Source organism: Melospiza melodia, unplaced genomic scaffold, assembly GCF_035770615.1.
Source record: "Melospiza melodia melodia isolate bMelMel2 unplaced genomic scaffold, bMelMel2.pri scaffold_37, whole genome shotgun sequence".
Lineage (NCBI taxonomy): Eukaryota > Metazoa > Chordata > Aves > Passeriformes > Passerellidae > Melospiza > Melospiza melodia.
This window is the reverse complement of record NW_026948690.1, coordinates 2132167-2151689: the sequence shown is the minus strand read 5'-3', so window position 1 is coordinate 2151689 and position 19523 is coordinate 2132167. Positions and strand designations below refer to the sequence as shown.

Here is a 19523-nt window from a genome sequence, read left to right as displayed (position 1 = left end):
GGGGTCCGTGGGAATGGGGATGCCCAGGGCTGGGGGGACACAGGGATGTGAGTCGCAGGGGAATGTGGGCTCAAGGGATTTGGGGTCACGGGATGGGGATTCTGGCGGAATGGGGGTTCCTGTGGGAAGAGGGGTTCCTGAGAGTATCAAGGTTCTTGGGAAAGGAAGATTTCAGGGGATGGAATGAACAGAAGAGGGTTCCTTTGGAATGGGGGCCCTGGGCCATGGAGATCCTGGCGAATGTCTGTACTGGGATGGGGATGACAGGGAGGAATATAAGGAAGGGAGGTCCCATGATTTGATTTTCAGGGGAATGGAGGTTCCTAGGGATGGGCAGTGGCTCATCAGGCCCAGGGGCCTCAGCTCCCCTCCTGGGTGCCTCAGATTTTGGGGTGACCCTGGGTTGCTCATTTCCTGGGCATGAGGGTCCTTGGTAGCTCTGCCTCTGTGGCCGCCCTTGCCCTTCACTTTTTCATGTCTTTATTTCTCTTTTTTCAATAATTTCCTCACTTTTGTGCCATGTCCCCTCACCCCCAGTTCATGACTCAGCAATCCTGGAGAGCACCTGAGCAGGGAAAGGGTTGGGGGAGCGAGGGCAGTGGGGTGTGCTGGGAAGGGTAGGGAGGCTGTGGGGGATGGAGGTGTTGGGCTGCGCCCCCTCATCACTTTCACTATCTTTGCCCTGGACTAGAAGGAAGAGTCCGTTTGTGCTGAGAGTCAGATGGGAAAGGGGCGGTTCAGTCCTGGGGGACCACATCCAAGGGGTTCCTGTCCTGGGCGCATCCAGTCCCAGGGGGTGACACATCCTGGCATGGGGGGTCCTGTCCCGGGGAGTGGCAGTTCCAGAAATGTCCCTGCACATTCCTGGTTGGCTGCCTGTCCCAAGGGTGGCACATCCTGGGGTCCCCTGTCAATGCAAGGGTCAGGCCCCGCCATGGCCCAGCCCCACTGCACAGGGATGGCCATTGTCCAGCCCGGCTCTGGCCAGCCCCAGGTGGAAGCCAGGACCTGCGGGTCCCCCCTGCCCCCTTTGCTTTGATTCTAGCAGCTTTAGAGCTGCTGCAAAAGTGAGAATTCTGTGGGTGGAAAAAGGCCTGCCTGTGGTTTGCTCAGCCCTGCAAGAAGCACAAAACCACAAAGGGAGCTCAAGCAGTGGCTCTGTGGGGGTCTTTGGTGGTTTTCAGAACAGGGCTGGCTGGAAACTCCCCCTGCAAGGGCAGCTGTGAGGGAACCAGTCTGGAAATGCAGCAATTGATTATTTTGTCCCTTTGCCCAAGGGTCTGAGAAAACCACAAAACTACTGCTGAGACAACAACAATCTGTTCAACATCCTGACGTGGACCCTTCTTCTTGAACAAAACCTGTCAGCCCTTAGGAACCTCATGGAAAGAATGTTTGGATCCTGGATGTGCACAGCAGAAGAGAGGGAAAAGTGTGGAAATACTAAGCGGGGGCTGCACACGAGGGGCTGGGGAACAGGGGTGTCACAGCAGGAGCAGGGAGTGCCCAGGCAAGGGAATTCAGGGCAGGCTGGAGTGGATTTACCAGGGAATCAGACCCTGAGGCACACACGGGCATTTCCACAGATTCCTGTGCACTGTCCCAAGGATGGACAGAGCTTCTTCTCTTCCTCCATGGGAAGTCAGTCAAATTTCAGGGTGGGATGGATTTCAGCAAAATGGAGAGAGTTCCTAAATATGGCCCAAGTAAAAGCTTCATTAGGGGCTGTTTTGCTGCCCAGCAGGCAGGGAACAATCCCATGGAGCTGTTGGACACTCAGGGAGATTCCACACTCTCTGTTATCCACAAGCAAATGCTGCTCTGGGGTGCACCAATGGGCCCCTAAAGATAACAAAAATGTCCAGTTTCTTCAGTATTGGAATAGGAATCCCAATATTACCAGGTAGATTGTGCTTGGGCCAGTCTGACCCTTGCTGCTGGGCCAAAGGCGGCAACTGTGGTGTACCACCCCAGAGATACCTTTAGCTTGCTCCTGGTTGCAGCTGGGCAGCTGAAACAAGTCCAGGCTTGGTAGGAACTCCGTTTACCTACGGAGGGGAAGGCTTCCGGCGATGGTGAGGAGGAAAAGGAGACGGATTCTGCCGGAGGGGTATATCCAGGGCTTTATTCCGTGGTCACAGAGGTCTGAATGTCAGTAACAGCTCCAACAGAATCCCGAGCACATGGTCTGATTACCTTTTAAAGCTCCCGGGGGAGGGGGAGGGAAGGGGCAGGTGAGCTACCAACCAGGTTGGAGGGGCATGGTCTCAGGGGAGGATGACACCTAGACAGGCCAATGACCTCTGGGCATAGGGCATCTTTTGAACTTGACCAACCACACGACGACCTTGCTGGAATGTTAAGCCTGATTGACAGGACTCACTCAGCAAGGGGGCAAGGGGGAAGGGAGAGAGGTATAGGCACACCTGGGAAGGGACCCGGAAGTTTAAAACAGGACATTACAATACACTGCAACATCTCCCTCTAGTTTCGTTTAAAAAGAAGAGGACTGGTTTTGTGATGCGGAATGCTTGCCAAACCATAGTTGGTAAATCGGTTCTTCCTCTACAAGAGGGTCAGTGTTTTCCACTGAGGCTTCCAGGTCATCCATTGGAGCACTGAGGGTTTCCAAATGGTAGACCTCAGGAGGGCGGTATGAGCTTGAAATTAACTTGAGAACCATGCGTTTGATTAGTCCAAAAACAATGGTTACAACTACAATAACTATAACTAAAATAAACAGCACTAAAAACACAGTTTTCAGAATAGATCCCAACCAGCCCGAGAGTCCCCAGCCTTTGAACAGTCCATTCAGCCAGTTGTCAGTTTCTCTGTTGATGTCCGAGAACCTTTGTCAAGGTAGTCCATATGTGGTTTGGGCTGCGGCACTATGCAGGAGATCGCAGGTGGGATGATCACGAGTAGGACGAGAAGCAGGCAAGGTCTCATGGCGTCTCGAGGCTACACATGAACAGCGGGATCTAAACTGGTACAAGGAACTTGAGACAAACATATATTACAAACTATTCCAGATAGGAGGCTTAAATAGAATTTCCTCCAGAGAACGCGTGCAACGTTTCCTTCTCCAGGCAGCATGAGCAACCTGGGGTGCTTCTGTAGATTTCTCTGAGACTTTGGGAACATAGGGCTTTACCCATTTGGAAGGAACCCACCTTAAACTAGAGGGGGTGGACACACAGGCGTATCAACGTCCCCAAGTAACCAATTTGTAAGGTCCCACTGTTTTCCAAGTCTCAGGGTCCTTTACTAAAACTGGAGGTTTTTCTTTCATCAACCTATGACTGCTCCCCCCAAAGTGGTGTAGGATGGGTGGGTTCAGGCTGTCAAAAGAACAATTCAGAAAATTGATTGTGAATAGCACCCTGGATAATCGGATGTGGGGAGGTTCCACCTTCAGAACCTGTTGTTGCTGGTCCAGGACTCTTTTAATATCACGGTGAGTTCTTTCTCACAATGGCTTGACCTGTAGGGGAGTAGGGGATGCCAGTTTTGTGCTCTACTCCCCATTGCTGCAGGAAGCTCCCGAATTCCTTGGATTTATAAACAGGCTCATTATCAGTTTTCAGCTCCTTGGGGATGCCCATGAAAGAAAAAGCCTGTAAGAGGTGCTTAATAGCATCAATAGATGATTCTCCTGTGTGGGCAGAAGCATAGACCGCTCCAGAAAAGGTATCTACACTAACGTGAACATATTTCTGCCGTCCAAAAGACTGTATGTGTGTTACATCTGTTTGCCACAGTTCACAACTGTTCAGTCCCCTTGGGTTTGCTCCCGTACTCACTGTAGGGAGTGCATGTTGTTGGCAATTTGGGCATGTGGTCACAATCGCTTTGGCCTGTTCTCGAGTGATGTTAAACTGACGAACCAGGCCAGGTGCATTTTGGTGGAAAAGCTGGTGGCTGATTTTTGCCTGTTCAAAAACATTTGGGAGAGTGGCCATCACTGCAGGTGCAGCAAGAGCATCTGCCCTTCTGTTGCCTTCAGCGATAAACCCTGGCAAGTCAGTGTGTGACCTGACATGCATCACATAAAAGGGTTGCTCTCGGTGAGTGACTAACTTTACCAGTTTTGAGAGCAATTCAAAAAGTGTGATGTTAGACACTTCTTGCAGTATTGCTTGATCTGCCCTGGATACTACTCCTGCCACGTATGCAGAGTCTGTAATCAGATTAAATGGTTCTGAGAACCTTTCTAAAGCCCTAACAATCGCAGCCAATTCAGCAACCTGAGGTGAACCTTCCACCTCAGCAATGTCTGTCTCCCACTGCTGGGTTTGAGGATCCTTCCAAGTCATAACGGACTTGTGGGACCTCCTGGACGCATCTGTAAAGACAGTCAGAGCCTTTTTTAAAGGTCTCCTACTTAGAGCACTTCTCAATTTCAAAGTGAATTGAGAATCTTGTTTGAACAACTTGTGAGCGGGCCACGCTACCAAAATTTGTCCTGAGTAGGAATCCAGAGTGAACTGCAACACTTCATTTTCTTGAAACAATTGTTCCAGTATTTTCATAGTATTTTGACCCGATTTTAACTCAACTGGAATGTGAATGCACTTAAAATCACATCCTGCTAACTCCCTGATCCGGGTCCTTGCTTTCCGGATCAGTTCTGCTACCAGCTCCTGAGGTTTTGTCAATCTCTTGGACCTTTTATGACTGAGGAAAACCCATTCTATGATCAAGAGAGAGTCCCTCTGGTCCTGGTCCTTTTTTGGTGTGTCCTTTGCCTTAGGTGTTTGTTTTTCCTCCCACTGGAAAATAATTCCATGGAGGTGTGGAAACTTACCTAGGATGATAAATTTGAATGGCAGGTCAGGCCAGCATCGGTTGGCCTGTCTTGTGGACATTGCAATCTGAACCTTTTCTAGAGCTTTCCGTGCCTCTGGGGTAATAGACCTAGGAGCACCTAGGTCCTCTCCCCCTTTCAATAAATTGAAAAGAGGGGCAAGGTCTTCATTAGTCAGACCGAGCCATGGCCTTACCCAATTCAAAGACCCACACAACTTGTGGACATCCACAAGGGTCTTGATCCTTGGATTGATTTCTAGTTTTTGAGGAACAATGGTCCTATTTCCAATTTCTAAGCCCAAATACTTCCAAGGTGGCATCTTTTGAATTTTCTTTTCTTGGAGCTCGAACCCTGCAACAATCAATGCATCGATTGTTAGGTCAAGCGCATGGGTGAGTAAATCATCATTGGGGGCACACACGAGGATATCATCCATGTAATGATAGATGATGGCCTTCTCTGCGGCTGCACGCACTGGGGAAAGCAGGGAAGAGACATACCACTGGCAGAGAGCTGGAGATACCTTCAATCCTTGAGGAAGAACGGTCCAATGGTACCTTTTCATAGGGGCTTCCATGTTGATGGAAGGGACCGAGAATGCAACACGCGGTGCATTGTCAGGGTGCAAGGGGATTTGGAAAAAGCAGTCTTTATTATCAATAACAGCTAAATCTAATCTTGGGGAAGCATTGTTGGGGATGGCATATCAGGTTGGGGAGAACCCATATCTTCAATTACATTATTAATTTGTCAGAGGTCATGAAGAAGTCGCCTTCTGTTTTTGTCAGCTTTTTGGATGACAAACACTGGAGTGTTCCATGGGGACATGGTCTCCACAATGTGGCACTTTTTTAGTTGCTCTTCCACTAGTACCTCAAGCACCTTTATTTTTTGTTTACTGAGCGGCCACTGTTTCACGTCAACTGGTTTGTCTGTTTTCCACTTCAGTTTTTGGGTGGGGCGCTGTTGTTCAATGACTGCTGCACAAAAATGCTGTGGAGAGTCTGGAATATCAATTGTGACACCCCACTGGGCCATTAAATCTCTCCCTAAAAAAGGTTCCGAATAATCTAACACAAATGGACGGATATTTTCCAATTGTCTGTTTGGTCCCTCAATTTGAATAATGTTTTTGGATTGTCTTGCCAATTGCAGGCCTCCTACACCTCGAAGGTGACCAGCAACATTTTGCAAAGGCCAATGTGCTGGCCAGTCTTGTACTGGAATCACTATGCAGTCTGCACCCGTGTCTACAAGCATCTCAGTGCGTTTTGACTCCCCACCCCCACTGACATTACACCATAATTTGGGTTTGTCTTTCCCAATAGCTTGGACCCGGGCGATTGTGGGCCCTTGTTTTTCGATATTTTCAGGTAAAGATGGCACAGGGATAGCTTGTGCAACAATTTGTCCCTTGGGAAGAAACAGGGGTGGGTGGAAACAGTGCAGGCCGAGAACGAATTGCTCAGGATCTGATGTTGTCATTCCCCGAGCAATTTCAATCTCTTGTGGTGTGTGTTTGGTGTCCCCAGTGACGATGTACTTACAACGAATTCGGTTCCAAGTTCCCTTCTGTTCAGGATTTACAGAGACAAAATGCCAGTCAGTGTCCTTCAGGTGGAGTGACTCTGTCAGCTGCAGCCTGTAAGGCTCATTGACAGAAGACGTGGTTAACACAGGATCACCTAAATCATAACAAAGGTAATTTTTTTTCACTTTCAGCAGTGGACCAGTGTGGAAGGGGCTAGCAGCGGGCCTGTTGGCTAAAGGAGCGAGAAGTAAGAGGAAGAAGTTGAACCAAGGAGATCAAGAGAGGAAAGATGGGAGCCTTCTGCGACTGGAGGGGAAAAAACTGGAAAGTGTATCAGCCATTTTCACTAATAAAGTGTTGCAAACTGTTGCCAACGGTTGCTAATGGTGGCAAACGGTGCTAACGGTTGACAACTGAGACTAAGACTGAGTGTGCTTGTGGTCTCTGCTTTAATGTCGTGACCACCTCGACTGCGACATTTTGGTGACCGCCGATGTGATAAGAAAATAGTCGGTGGGGGCCCATACAGGGTGTGGTGGTTTGACCAGGAAGAAGTGGGAATTCTGGGATGTTGTGGTCAAACCAATGGGTGCTTGGATTTTGATATTGGCACCTGGGGTAGCCAGTGGTTTTTAGGACACACCTCCGAGAACACCCAGGGGTTAAAAGCAGAGCTTTGGCCCTGGGAGGCTCTCTTGGGACTTTGAGGGACGGAGTTCGGATCACTCCCCCGTCCAGCCGCTGCTGCTGGGCAGGGGAGGGGCAGCCATGAGGTAGGCCTGGGCCTGGACAGAGATGGGAGTAAGGAGGCCTTGGAGGATGAAAGGGTGGAAAGCCCCAAGAGACATCGGACAGCCATTCCCCCCCCTGCCCCCCCCCCGCCTTTTGAGACAGAGAGAGAGAGAGAGAGAGAGAGAGAGAGAGTGCAGCCTGTGTTACCTTGAAATTCAGTAAATATGTGCTGGCAGCAGGCAGCCCAGCTGAGGAGATGGGGGGGGGGGGTGCAGCCAGGAGTCCAGCTGCCTGGAGGCCTGGAGGAGTTTTTTAACCCTTTTTGGACAATGAAAGCCTTACAGAACATTAACCCTTCCTAGACGAGTGATAAGAGTGGAGGAGGACAAAGGAAATGAACGAGCGATGGAGGTCTGGACCAGAGAGAGAGAGTGAGAGATGTTGAAAGAATGGAGAAGATGGAGTGGCGTTTTATGTTGGACTCTTTTGTGTAGCCATGGACAGAGCTATGTTTCCGTGAGATACAGAGACTGAGTCCAGGGGGAGAAATGTCCTAGTGCCAGAGAAGATTCAGTGTGGGTACCCCTCGGCCCCAGGGGGTATATAAAATATGGGGGGGACGGATGTCCCAGAGGTGAAAAGGTGAGATACTGTGATTTTCTGGAACTGGACAAAGCATCCTTAAAAAAAGACAACCCTGGAAGCAGCCCTGATCCCTGTTCGGTGGTGAGAGCACCGGAACAAGGACGGAAGAGGCCACCGTGACACATGGAAGGACTCCCTCTCCTCTTGAGGAGTTGAAAGTTTGAGCAATCTTAAGGGGTGGTATTGGACCTAGAATTGGTGATTTTGGAGGATGTATTGTATTGGGAATTTAGGGGGGAGGAGGGGGAGAGTGTTTTTGTGAGGTTTTCATTTTCCTCGTGTTTTTTTTTCCCTCTTTTGTGTGTAGTTTTGTAGTTTAGTAATTGTTTGTGTGTAGCTTAGTTAATAAACTTTTCTGTATGTTGAAGTTGGAGCCTGCTTTGTTTATTCCTGGTCACATCTCGCAGCAGACACCGGGGAGAAGGTGTACTCATGAGGGCTCTGGCTTTGCCAGGCCCAAACCATAACAGAGGGTTCTAGCAATTGGCATACGTGACCCACTGGGACGTAGTGGGGGAGGCGGCGTTGGTGCAGCTGAGAGTGGCAGGTGGAAGCCACAGGGAGGTCCGGACCTGATTCTCTCAAATCAAGACACCTGGAAGTAAGTGAGCCACCAACTAGTAATAATGGGACAAAATTTATCTAAAGAGGAAGAAAATGTTCTGTCTGCATGGAAAATTTTGTTAAGAAATAAGGGAATTTATACGTCAGACTATGCACTTCGTAATATAATGCTGTGGGCTAAATCACAGAATATTGGCACTGATCCTGACACAGCATTTAGTGTTAAGGCATGGAAAAAGGTCGGGGACAGACTTTGGCAAGTCATTCAAGCGGGAGATAAAACAGTTGTTGATCTAGCAGTTACTTGGAACTCGCTCTTTGAGGCTTTAAAGGAATGGAAAATAGAGAGAGAAACGGAGCAAGATGCGGATGAAGAGTCGGGCCTGATAACAGAACCTGACGGGAGGCCCTCTGAGGTAGAAGGGGGCTCTGATGGGAAGGCTACCAGAGCTTCTGGGCTGGTTGCCAAGGCTTCTGGGAAAGCTGCCAAAACTTCTGGACAATCTGCCCTAGCCTCTTCTTATCAGGCCCCTAAGCCTCCTTATCTCACACCTGTGCAGCAGCTCACGATGGTGCCTGTATATATTACACCGCTATGCCAGTTAGCTGAAATGTCTCTAGCAGAGAGAGAAACCCAGCCATCTGCCCCCCCGCTTCCCTCCTCTCTGGTCCAGCCGTCCGCCCCCCCGCTTCCCTCTGAGTGGCTTGAACAATCTGCAAGGCCGTATCCTCCGTTACTTGACAGTGACAGCAACAGTGAGTCAAGTGATGAGTCGCCCGCAGTAACATCTAAGCTGGGGCAAGGAGCTCTGGTCCCTTCATCTCCTAAGAGCTCTAGCCTTACTGCCCCATGGACTTTGCCTCCATGTCAAGTAACTGTGCTTCCTCGACACCCTCAGGAGTTCTGGGAATTTGTTAGGAGGAAAGAAGTTGAAGAAAATAATTGGGACATAATAGAAAGGTTAGATGCTCCAAGAGTACCTCAGGAGAGCAGTGCCAATGCAAATGTTGCTTGTGATAACCCTATGGCTTTTCCAGTTTTCAAAGCAGTTCCTGGAACAAGACAGAACAACAGTCATCACGTCTTCGCCTGGAGGGTTGTGCAAGACATCCAATCGAAAGTAGCTCAGTATGGTATTAATTCCTCAGAGGTAATGCAATTAATACGTGTGATTAATGCAGATTTGCTTGCACCTTATGACATCACTCATCTTGCTACAATTCTATTCCAACCAGTACAATATGGTGTATTTCAAGAAACTTGGAGGCGAGTGGCTGAGCGCACCGCTTTAACAAATATGCAGTTGCCTCAACACGACCCTCGTCGTGCTGTGGGTGTTGATGCCCTACTGGGCACTGGGCCTTTTGCTAATCCAGATTTACAGGCAAGGTGGCATCCTTCGATTTTGGCACAAGCTCAGCAAATTGGCATGGGTGCTTTAACTAAAAAAATGGAAATGGCAGCTCCAAAACAGAAATATATCACTATACAACAAGGGATGAGAGAACCATTTTTGCAGTTTGCAGAAAAACTTGCTGCTGCTATTGAGAAACAGGTAGATGATTAAACTTTGCGAGACAAATTGTGCATAGAGTTGGCTAAAGAAAATGCAAACCCAGATTGCAGAAAGATTATTGACACTTTGCCTGGGGAACCCACCTTGTCTGATATGGTTACTGCTTGCTCAAAAGTTGGTTCAGTTGAGCATAAAATGGCAGCTCTTGCTGCAGTGCTAAGACCTTCAGCAAAGTGTTATAATTGTGGACAACAGGGGCATGTTAAGTCACAGTGTACTGTCCAGAAAACAACATTTAGGCCAAGTGCAAGCAGCGATGTTGTATGCAATCGTTGTGCTAAATCTGGGCACTATGCTAAGCAATGCAGGAGTAAATATCATGCAAATGGTCAGCTATTGCCGGGAAACCCAAAGAGGACCGGAAAGGGGCGTGTGGGGAAACAAATACCCCAACAACCGCAACAGCAAATGCGGGCCTTCCCAGCCCTGCAAAGCTACCCATTTGCGAACAATACTCAGGGGCAACAAGCGGGTCCGCAGGCATTGATATACCCACCGCTGACACAGCAACCATTTTAACAAAAGAAATATGTAAGGTACCCCTTGATGCCTATGGTCCAATAGGATGGAGATTGAGTGCATTTTTGATAGGGAGATCGAGTACTACACTTAGAGGTATTCATGTGCATCTAGGGCCTATTGACACTGATTATTTAGGGCAGATTCATGCCATGGTATCCATTGATGATCCTCCTGTCACTATTCAGAAAGGAGCTTGCATTCCTCAAATTGTACCTTTTGTGAGTTCTGTTCCAAATACAGTGGACTGAAGTCGAGGCACCGGAAGCTTTGGATCGACAGGAGTACCTCAAGTGTTCTGGACGGAGAAAGTAACAGAGAGCCGTCCAGAAAAGACATGCACTCTCACCGCCAGTGGATGTCATCCAGGAACTATATCAGTAACAGGTTTGATTGATACTGGAGCAGATGTCACAATACTCTTGCGACTTTGCTGGCCTCAATCGTGGCCTCTCACTCATACAAGTTTTGGTCTCCTGGGATTAGGTGGTGCTAAAACAGGTGGCCTGTCAGCCATTGTAATTAATGTGAAACATCCTGATGGCCAACAAGCTAACATCAGACCCTATGTTGCCGATTCTCCTCAAAGTTTGTGGAGACGAGATTGTTTATCTCAATGGGGTGTCAAAATTACTGCAGATTTTTAATGGGGGCCACTGTGTTGCAGGGCAATGAACGTCCAGTTGTACCCCTGACATGGTTGACAGATAAGCCTGTCTGGGTTCACCAGTGGCCCCTGACTACTGAAAAGCTTACTGCCCTGCAAGAATTAGTTACAGAACAATTGCAAGCGGGACACATTGAGGAATCATTCAGTCCCTGGAACACCCCTGTTTTTGTAATAAAAAAGAAATCGGGAAAATGGAGACTTTTACATGATTTACAGCAGATAAATACTGTAATGGCAACAATGGGAGCTTTACAACCAGGCCTTCCTACACCTACGATGATTCCACAGGAATGGCAAATAGTTGTCATTGATCTAAAAGATTGTTTCTTCACTATTCCATTGGCTGAGCAGGACAAAGAAAAATTTGCTCTTACGGTGCCTTCTATAAATCATGCTGAACCTGATAAAAGATAACAGTGGAAGGTACTCCCACAAGGCATGAAAAATTTGCCAACTATTTGTCAATGGTTTGTGGCACAGGCCTTGTCAAAAGTCCGGGAGCAATTTAAAAACTGCTACTGCTATCATTACATGGATGATATCTTGTTGGCATCTGACAACAAACAACAGTTGTCAGCTCTTAAACAATGTGCTGTGACAAATTTGAAAGCTTTTGGCCTGATCGTTGCTCAAGAGAAAGTGCAGGAACACATGCCTTGGAAATACCTAGGTATGTTGGTGACCAACACTCAAGTTATGCCTCAACCTGTAAAGCTAGACATTGATGTTAAAACTGCTACTGATGTACAGAAATTGGTTGGTTTATTAGGTTGGATTCGATCATATTTAGGCAGAACTAATCATCAGTTGCAGCCATTGTTTGATTTGCTTTCAGGCATCACTTCCTCTACTGATAAGAGGCAACTGACCTCAGCAGCAAAAAAGACCTTGGAAGAAGTTGAATTAGCCCTAGCACACAAATTTGTTAACAGGATAGATACCTCTGTTGGTGTTCAATTGTTTATTTTGAAAGACCGTGAAATACCATGTGGAATACTATGTCAATGGAATGATAATTGGGAAGGTCAATTGCATATTCTGGAATGGATATTTTTATCTTTCAGATCCTGGAAAACAGCTCCAGGACTTTATGAGCTTTTTGCAGATATTATCATCAAGGGCCGCAGGCGTTGTCATGAGATTTTAGGACAGGACCCTGTGACCATTGTGATACCTCTACACAGTGGTATTTTGAATGGTGCTTTCAAAATAATCATGAATTGCAATCTGCCTTATCTTGTTTTACAGGCCAAATCTCATATCATTTGCCTTCTCATCCTGTTCTAACACTGACTAAAGAGATTCCTTTTGAAGGCAAGCAAATTTGTTCTCCTGTTCCAGTGGAAGGTATAACGGTTTTTACAGATGGGTCTGGGAAAACCAGAAAAGCAGCTGTGGCTTGGAGAAAGGATGATCACTGGGAATATCAGACAGTGATTCAGCAGGATCTCCTCAACTGGTTGAACTTTCTGCTGGTATTTTGGCTTTTACTTTGTTTCCTGGTTCTGTAAATATAGTTACTGATTCAGTTTATGTTGCCAATTTGGTTAAGCATTTAGATCAAACAGTGTTGTATAATATTCAAGAGAAACCATTTTTTACCATATTAGTGAAGTTATGGACAGTTATTGGTGCTCGAAAACATCCTTACTTCATCATGCACATTCGCAGCCATACATCATTGCCAGGATTTTTTGCTGAAGGCAATGCCTATGTAGACTCTTTAGTAGCTGCTGCTGCAATCAAAACTGTACACAATGTGTTGCAGAAGGTAATTTTATCCCATCAATTTTTTCATCAGAATGCTCAAGCTTTACAGCAGCAATTCAAATTGTCTACTGCCAAGGCAAAATCTATTCTTTCCTCTTGTCCTGACTGTCATATGACTCATGTCACTCAGTATTATGGTACCAACCCTAGAGGTCTTTCTGCATTAGAAGAATGGCAAACTGATGTTACAAAAATGCCAGAATTTGGTCGCTTCAAGTATGTTCATGTTACAGTTGATACTTTTTCTCATGTAATGGTTGCTTCAGCATTCACAGGAGAAAAAACTCGAGATGCTATTCGTCATTTTTATCATGCTTTTTCTATTTTAGGTGTTTCGTGTCACGTAAAAACAGATAATGGCCCAGCATATGCTTCGCAGAAAATGCAAGCATTCCTTAGTGCCTGGGGCATTGGACATTCAACAGGTATTCCACATGTCCCCACGGGCCAAGCAATTATTGAAAGAGCTCACGGACTTCTTAAATGTCAGGTTCAAAAACAAAAAGGGGGAATGCAACATGAGTCACCTCAAGTGAGATTAGATAAAGCTGTTTATGTGTTAAACTTCTTGCGTCCCCTACCTGACTCACAGTTATCTCCAATCTTTTGCCATTTTTCTTCTTTGAATTCTAAGCAACCACATTTCCATAGAAATGTCAAGGTGTGGGTCAAGGATTTGATTACTGGTATATGGTCTAGTCCAGAAGAATTGATAACCTGGGGGAGGGGTTATGCTTGTGTTTTGACAGATAATGGTCTTTGATGGGTTCCTGCTCGCTGTGTCAAACCTTACCTAGACCGTGCGGGAAAGGACAGGATCGATGGTTCCGCAGCTGAAGCAGAACGTGCAGAGGACACTGGCTAAGACCATATATCAGTAATTAAAGATGGATGAAGGACAGGAATGATTGCATTAAGAATGGGAATTCTGTTGATGGTTGTGATTGTGATTTTGTGTGTCCCCTCTCTGCTTGGATTTTTGCAAAGGGCCCTGCAAAAATCCATAGCAACTGTATTTACAGTTCAAAAACAAAAAAGGGGGAATTGTGGAAGGGGCTAGCAGCAGGCCTGTTGGCTAAAGGAGCAAGAAGTAAGAGGAAGAAGCTGAACCAAGGAGATTGAGAGAGGAAAGATGGGAGCCTTCTGCGACTGGAGGGGAAAAAACTGGAAAGTGTATCAGCCATTTTCACTAATAAAGTGTTGCAAACTGTTGCCAACGGTTGCTAACTGTTGCAAATGGTGCTAACAGTTGAAAACTGAGACTAAGACTGAGTGTGCTTGTGGTCTCTGCTTTAATGTCGTGACCGCCTCGACTGCAACAGACCAGCAGACATAGTCTTTGAAGCACCTGCTTCACTTACACAAACATTAATATTATTGCGCGCTTGATTGGTTTTGCTACCCTTATTCCCTTGGCCTGCTCTTTTTGTGTCTGCACGTCTGGCAGGCGGGCGCTCCCTTTTCAGTTTTTTTGTTGTTGTTGACCCCCAGGGAGGGCTTGTAGTTCTTTTCCCCTGCTATTTCTGAATTCATCAAATTGCCTTTTCAGGGGTCACTGGTTACTCCAGTGCCCTAGGTTCTTACAAAGCAGGCATGGTTTTGTGGGCTCAGCCATTGCTGGTCTCCACTGCTGCCCAGGGTACTGCTGTACTGAGGGGAAAGGTGCAGGGCTGGCAACGGCGACACGCTGAGGTGGTCTTGGCAGCAGCCTTGGTCTGGTGTCTTCAGCCACACTCATCAGAGGCACTTTCCTGTTACACACTAGAAGCATATCTTTTAAGGTTGGGGGAGGTTCTAAAGGAAGGCTCAGGATTGCCACTCGACACTGTTCATTTGCATTCGTAAATGCCATTTCCTCTAAAACCGCTTCCCTAGCATTCACTTTTTTAACTTGTATTTCAATGGCTCTAGTTAACCTTTCTACCAATGTCAAAAAAGGCTCTGATGATAGCTGTTTAATTTTACTATAGGGCTCAAAAGGCCCCTCAGGTTGGAGGGAAAAGAATGCTTTTTCAGCTGCTTCTTTTACTTTCTCGAGTGTTTCTGCAGGAATTGCTGTAGCTTGGATTGAGGGTAAAGACCATTGGCCCTCACCACAGAGGTGCTCAATGGTGATAGGGTTACCACTGTTGTCCTTCGCTGTGTTTGGATCAGCATGCAAGCCTGGGAGAGCATCTTTTAGCAGTTGTTTCCATGCTAATTCCCATAATTTGAATTCCATGGAGGTCATGAGACAGGAAAAAAGCTGTTTTAAATCATGTGGGATCACCACAGTCCTACTCAGTTCAGAATTTAAAAGGCCACGGGAATATGGACTGTGTGGACCATATTCTTTATGAGATTTACAGATCTCCTTAATCAATTGTCATCCAAAAGAACTCCAATTAGCAGTTGGGGCTGCCCCTCCCTGAGCTGCAGGCTGAAAGGTAACAGGAGCCAGTGACAACATGGGACTATGCATTGGGTCTGCTGTTCCCAGCTCTGTATCCCTTGGATCAGAAGCATTGGGATGACAGATACAGGTCTGGGGACAGGCAGTGGTTGTGTCCCCACCGTGGCAACTCGGGGAGGGGGCGGGGACGCAATGGGCACAGGGGGCAGGGACAGGGAGCTGGCAAGGGGTGGGGATACCATGGGAACAGGGGGCGGGGTCAAGGGGCAGGCAGGGGGCGGGGACACCATGGGAACAGAGGGCGGGGTCAAGGGGCTGGCAGGGGGCGGGGACACCTGGTGACATCACGTCAGCAGATGCCCCCTGGGAGGAGTAGAGGGGAGGAGCTGAGGGTACTGCAGGAAAGGGAGGGGGAGGGGGGAAGGTGTCACGAGGAACAGGAGGAGAGGGGGATGGGTATGGAATTTTGAAATGCTTAAGAGGATTTTGGGAAGAAGACCAGGTTTGGGAAGATGCCACGTGGCATCCACCATCTTGTGGACCCCCTAGGGACTGGGGGCCATTTTGGGCATCACTGCTCTCTGGAAAGCTGACACGTGCTCTGGGTTTCAGAGGAGGGGACACAGGGGATTGGGAAAGGTTCCACGCAGCCTGGCCAGGGCCTTGTGAACAGGACAACTCAGGCATTTTAACAAATTCTGGGAGTCGACTTCCCAATGAGTGTGCTCTCTTTAAAATACCAAGTTTTGGGGTAAGAGGTTTAGGGGGTTTAGAGCTAGGAGAGGGAGAAACAGGGAGAGCAGAGGTACATGGCTTGGCATTTGGCTTTTTCTCCAATTCCTTTTGTTTGTGCAAGGCTGTTGGAATTTGTGAACTCCAGAACACAAATTTAGCTGAGGGTGTATTCCCAGACTGTCCTAAGGTTATCAATTCATTTCCAACTTTTTCCCAGAATTGAATATTGTGGATTTCTTCAGGGGAGGTTTGTGGGAAGTGCAGAAAAAGTCATCTTGTAAACTGTTTCAATTTTCCTTTTGAGAACTTCACATTACCACTGACTAAAATGCTAACAATATGATAATACACTCCTTTTTGTACAATGCTGAGATTCGAACCCATGTAAAATGTAAAAGCCAAAATCAGCTACCGATTTCTAAAAAAAAAACACAGATAGGAAGGCGATAACGAACAGACAAAAGCTTTACAATGCAGCTGTATATACTGCTTTTAAAATTCCCGGGCAGCAGCTGCAGGGAGCTGAGACACGCCCTGCCAAGCCGAGGCAGACAAAGCCTCCCCTGCGGAGCTGAGAGAGAGCAGCTTTCCCCCACATCACATGGCCAGCCGATACCGGGGCCACCCCGCGTGTAGAGGGCACCCCCGCCCCACAGAGAGAGAGATCCCCGCGGCCACATGTAGAGAGCCCCCCTTCCCCGCACAGAGAGAGAGTCCCCCGCGGAGAGAGCCGAGAACGCTGCGCTGCTGAGCCGGGGGGAAGGGCAGAGAGCAATCCCGCTCTGGAAAGAATTCCAAGAGACAGCAACACACGCGGCTGAAAGCTAAAGCCTAGAACGCAATGGATTCCCTCTGTGGGGCTGCGCAGCCAAAATGCTAAGGCAAAAAAGGAACAGAACTCACGGCAGAGTCTGTTTTTGAGCTTCTGCTCCACCAAGAGCAGAGATACTCACCCAAAATGGAAGCTGTAGCTGGCTAGGTCTCCTCACCAGAACAGGACCCCTCTATGGGCAGGAGAGGCTACCCTGTTCTTCCTCTGGAAAATCTTCTTACCAGAAAGGAGCTGGGGTTTCCTGAGGCACTGAACAGTCCACGAAACTTCTTCTGGGATAAAATCCCAAAGTCTCTAACTGAGAGCATTGCAACCAAGGCTCTTTCAGCTGGATGCACGGCAGCCGAAGCCTGCCCGAGGTACTGAGAGTCCTTCTGGGGCTGCAGAGTCACTTTGCCCACCCAGAGATGCCAAAATATTGGAATATGAATCCCAATAGTGCCAGGTAGATTGTGCCTGGGCCAGTCTGACCCTTGCTGCTGGGCCAAAGGGGGAAGCTGTGGTGTATCACCCCAGAGACACCTTTAGCTTGCTGGAGGTTGCAGCTGGGCAGCTGAACAAGTCCAGGCTTGGTAGGAACTCCGTTTACCTCAGGAGAGAAGGCTTCAGGCTAATTGTGAGGAAGAAGGAGACGGATTCTGCCGGAGGGTTATATCCAGAGCTTTATTCCATGGTCGCAGAGGTCTGAATGTCAGCAACAGCTCCAACAGAATCCTGACGGCATGGCTTGATTCAGCTTTTAAGCTCAGGGACAGGGGAAGGGGAGGGGCAGGTGAGCCACCAACCGGGTGGGAGGGGCAGGGTCTCAAGGGACGAGGATGACACCTAGACAGGCCAATGACCCCCAGGCCTGAGGGGCATCTTTTGAAAGTGATGAACCACACAACGCCTTGCTGGAATGTTAAAACTGATTGACAGCCCAGCAGGGGGTGAGGGGGGAAGGGGAAGAGGGGTATTGGCACACCTGGGGAAGGAACCCGAAAATTTACGACAGGTTATTACAACACACCGCAACATCTGGAGACATTGTGGAACACCTGTGAGTGACAGGAGTGAGTCAGGCCTTGCTTTTGCTGAGACAGGCCCCGTCTGTCCATCAGTCTGTCAGCCATGGCACACTGGGGACAGTGTGATGCTCTGCCAAAGCCAGCTCCTGAGTGGCCGTGTGACCAGAAGTACCAGCTGGGGAGAGGGCTCTTGGTGTCTCAGCTGGCTTAAAAGACAGAGCATGAGATGGCCATGTCTCTGACTCTGTCTCCACTGGGAGTGTCTGTCCCATCCACGCTACAACCCAGAAGTTGGCAACTCATTTAAATGAGAAATATCTGCCAGGAAAAGTGGGAACTGTCCTAGAATGTAAAGAAGACACATGTCAAAAAGGTTTTTTAATTTCAAAAATGATGGGGCCAAAAGGCAAAAGTGTAAGAAAAGGAATAACAGATCTTTCCTGGGAAATTTATAAACCAGAACAGAACAAACAACACAAAATTTCCCTACCACTCAGCGCTGTTGGTTTTGTGGCAGTTATAACCGCAGCCAGCAGGGGGCGCTGCAGGGAGCACTCCTGGCCACCAGGAGGCGCCCCGGTCCAGTTCCATCCCCTCAGGGGCCGTGGCGGCCTCGGACAGGAGGGAGGAGGGGAAATCGCTCCTTTTGCAAACTCAGGGCCACCAATTGGTCCCAGCACCACCACCTGCAGCAGGCAGAAGCTGCCAAGGCAGCAGGTTGGATCTCAGTACCCACTGGCAGCGTAGCAGTTTTCCAGGGCCACGCACACACGCTGCGCAACACTCATGTCCGCTCTCCATGCTCCCAAATGGAAGGAAGGCAGCGCCTGACCACAGGCAGGTCTCAGGTACACAAAAAAACCCTGTGGTGGCTTCACACCACAAATCCTGCAAACTCTCAGCCTTTCCCTCAGGATACGAGGGCAGGGATGGAGCATCTTTGGAGACACCTGGAATCCACACAGGGTCACTCCCCAGACCTCTGCCACGGCTGGGGCCAGAGCCCCGGTGTGATATTTCCAAACCTTTCCCTCTTTTTTGCTGGCCACAGCCTGAGCTGAAACATTCCTTCCATGAGGTTCCAGAAGGCTGCAGGTTTTGTTCAAGAAGGAGGGTCCAGGTGAGCTTGTAGAGCAGATTGTTGCGGGACGTGCAGTAGTGCTGGAGCTCTCTAAGTCCCTTACAAAGAGGAACAGATGATCAAGTGCTGTATTTCCGGACTGGGTCACCCACAGCCTCCCCTGCAGGGGGGGTTTCCAGGCAGCCCTGCTCTGAAAACCACCAAAGGCCCTCCCAGAGACACTGCTTGGGCACCCTTTGGGTTTTGTGCCTCTTGCAGAGCTGAGCAAACCACAGGCAGTCCTTTTTCCACCCACAGAATTCTCACCTCTGCAGCAGCTCTAAAGCTGCCAGAATGAAAGCAAAGGGGGCAGGGGGGACCCTCAGGTCCTGACTGCCACCTGGGGCTGGCCAGAGCCGGGCTGGACAATGGCCATCCCTGTGCAGTGGGGCTGGGCCATGGCTGGCCCCCACCCTTGGATGGCCACCCCAACAACACCAGCCACTCCACAATACACATCACTGTCACAGCAGTAACATCACAATATTTAATCAACAATATAATCAATAATGTAATACCAATTCATATAATATCCAGCGAAACTCAGCTTCCATTAACTTGTTTCTCACAATATGTATTAGTTAAGAAGTGTTATTCCCTGGGACAGGGGAGAAGAGAA

The 19523-nt window shown here is 48.3% G+C and overlaps 1 long non-coding RNA gene across 1 annotated transcript; it reads right to left on the bottom strand.

The window, feature by feature from the left end:
• Window positions 1–2097: 2097 nt before the first annotated feature.
• On the bottom strand, window positions 2098–16971 carry LOC134434491 (uncharacterized). The gene is made up of 3 exons (XR_010031864.1): window positions 16899–16971; window positions 6358–6495; window positions 2098–2999 (listed from the first exon to the last, which is right to left on the bottom strand). It is a non-coding gene; the product is annotated as an uncharacterized LOC134434491 (long non-coding RNA).
• Between the last annotated feature and the right edge of the window lie 2552 nt (window positions 16972–19523).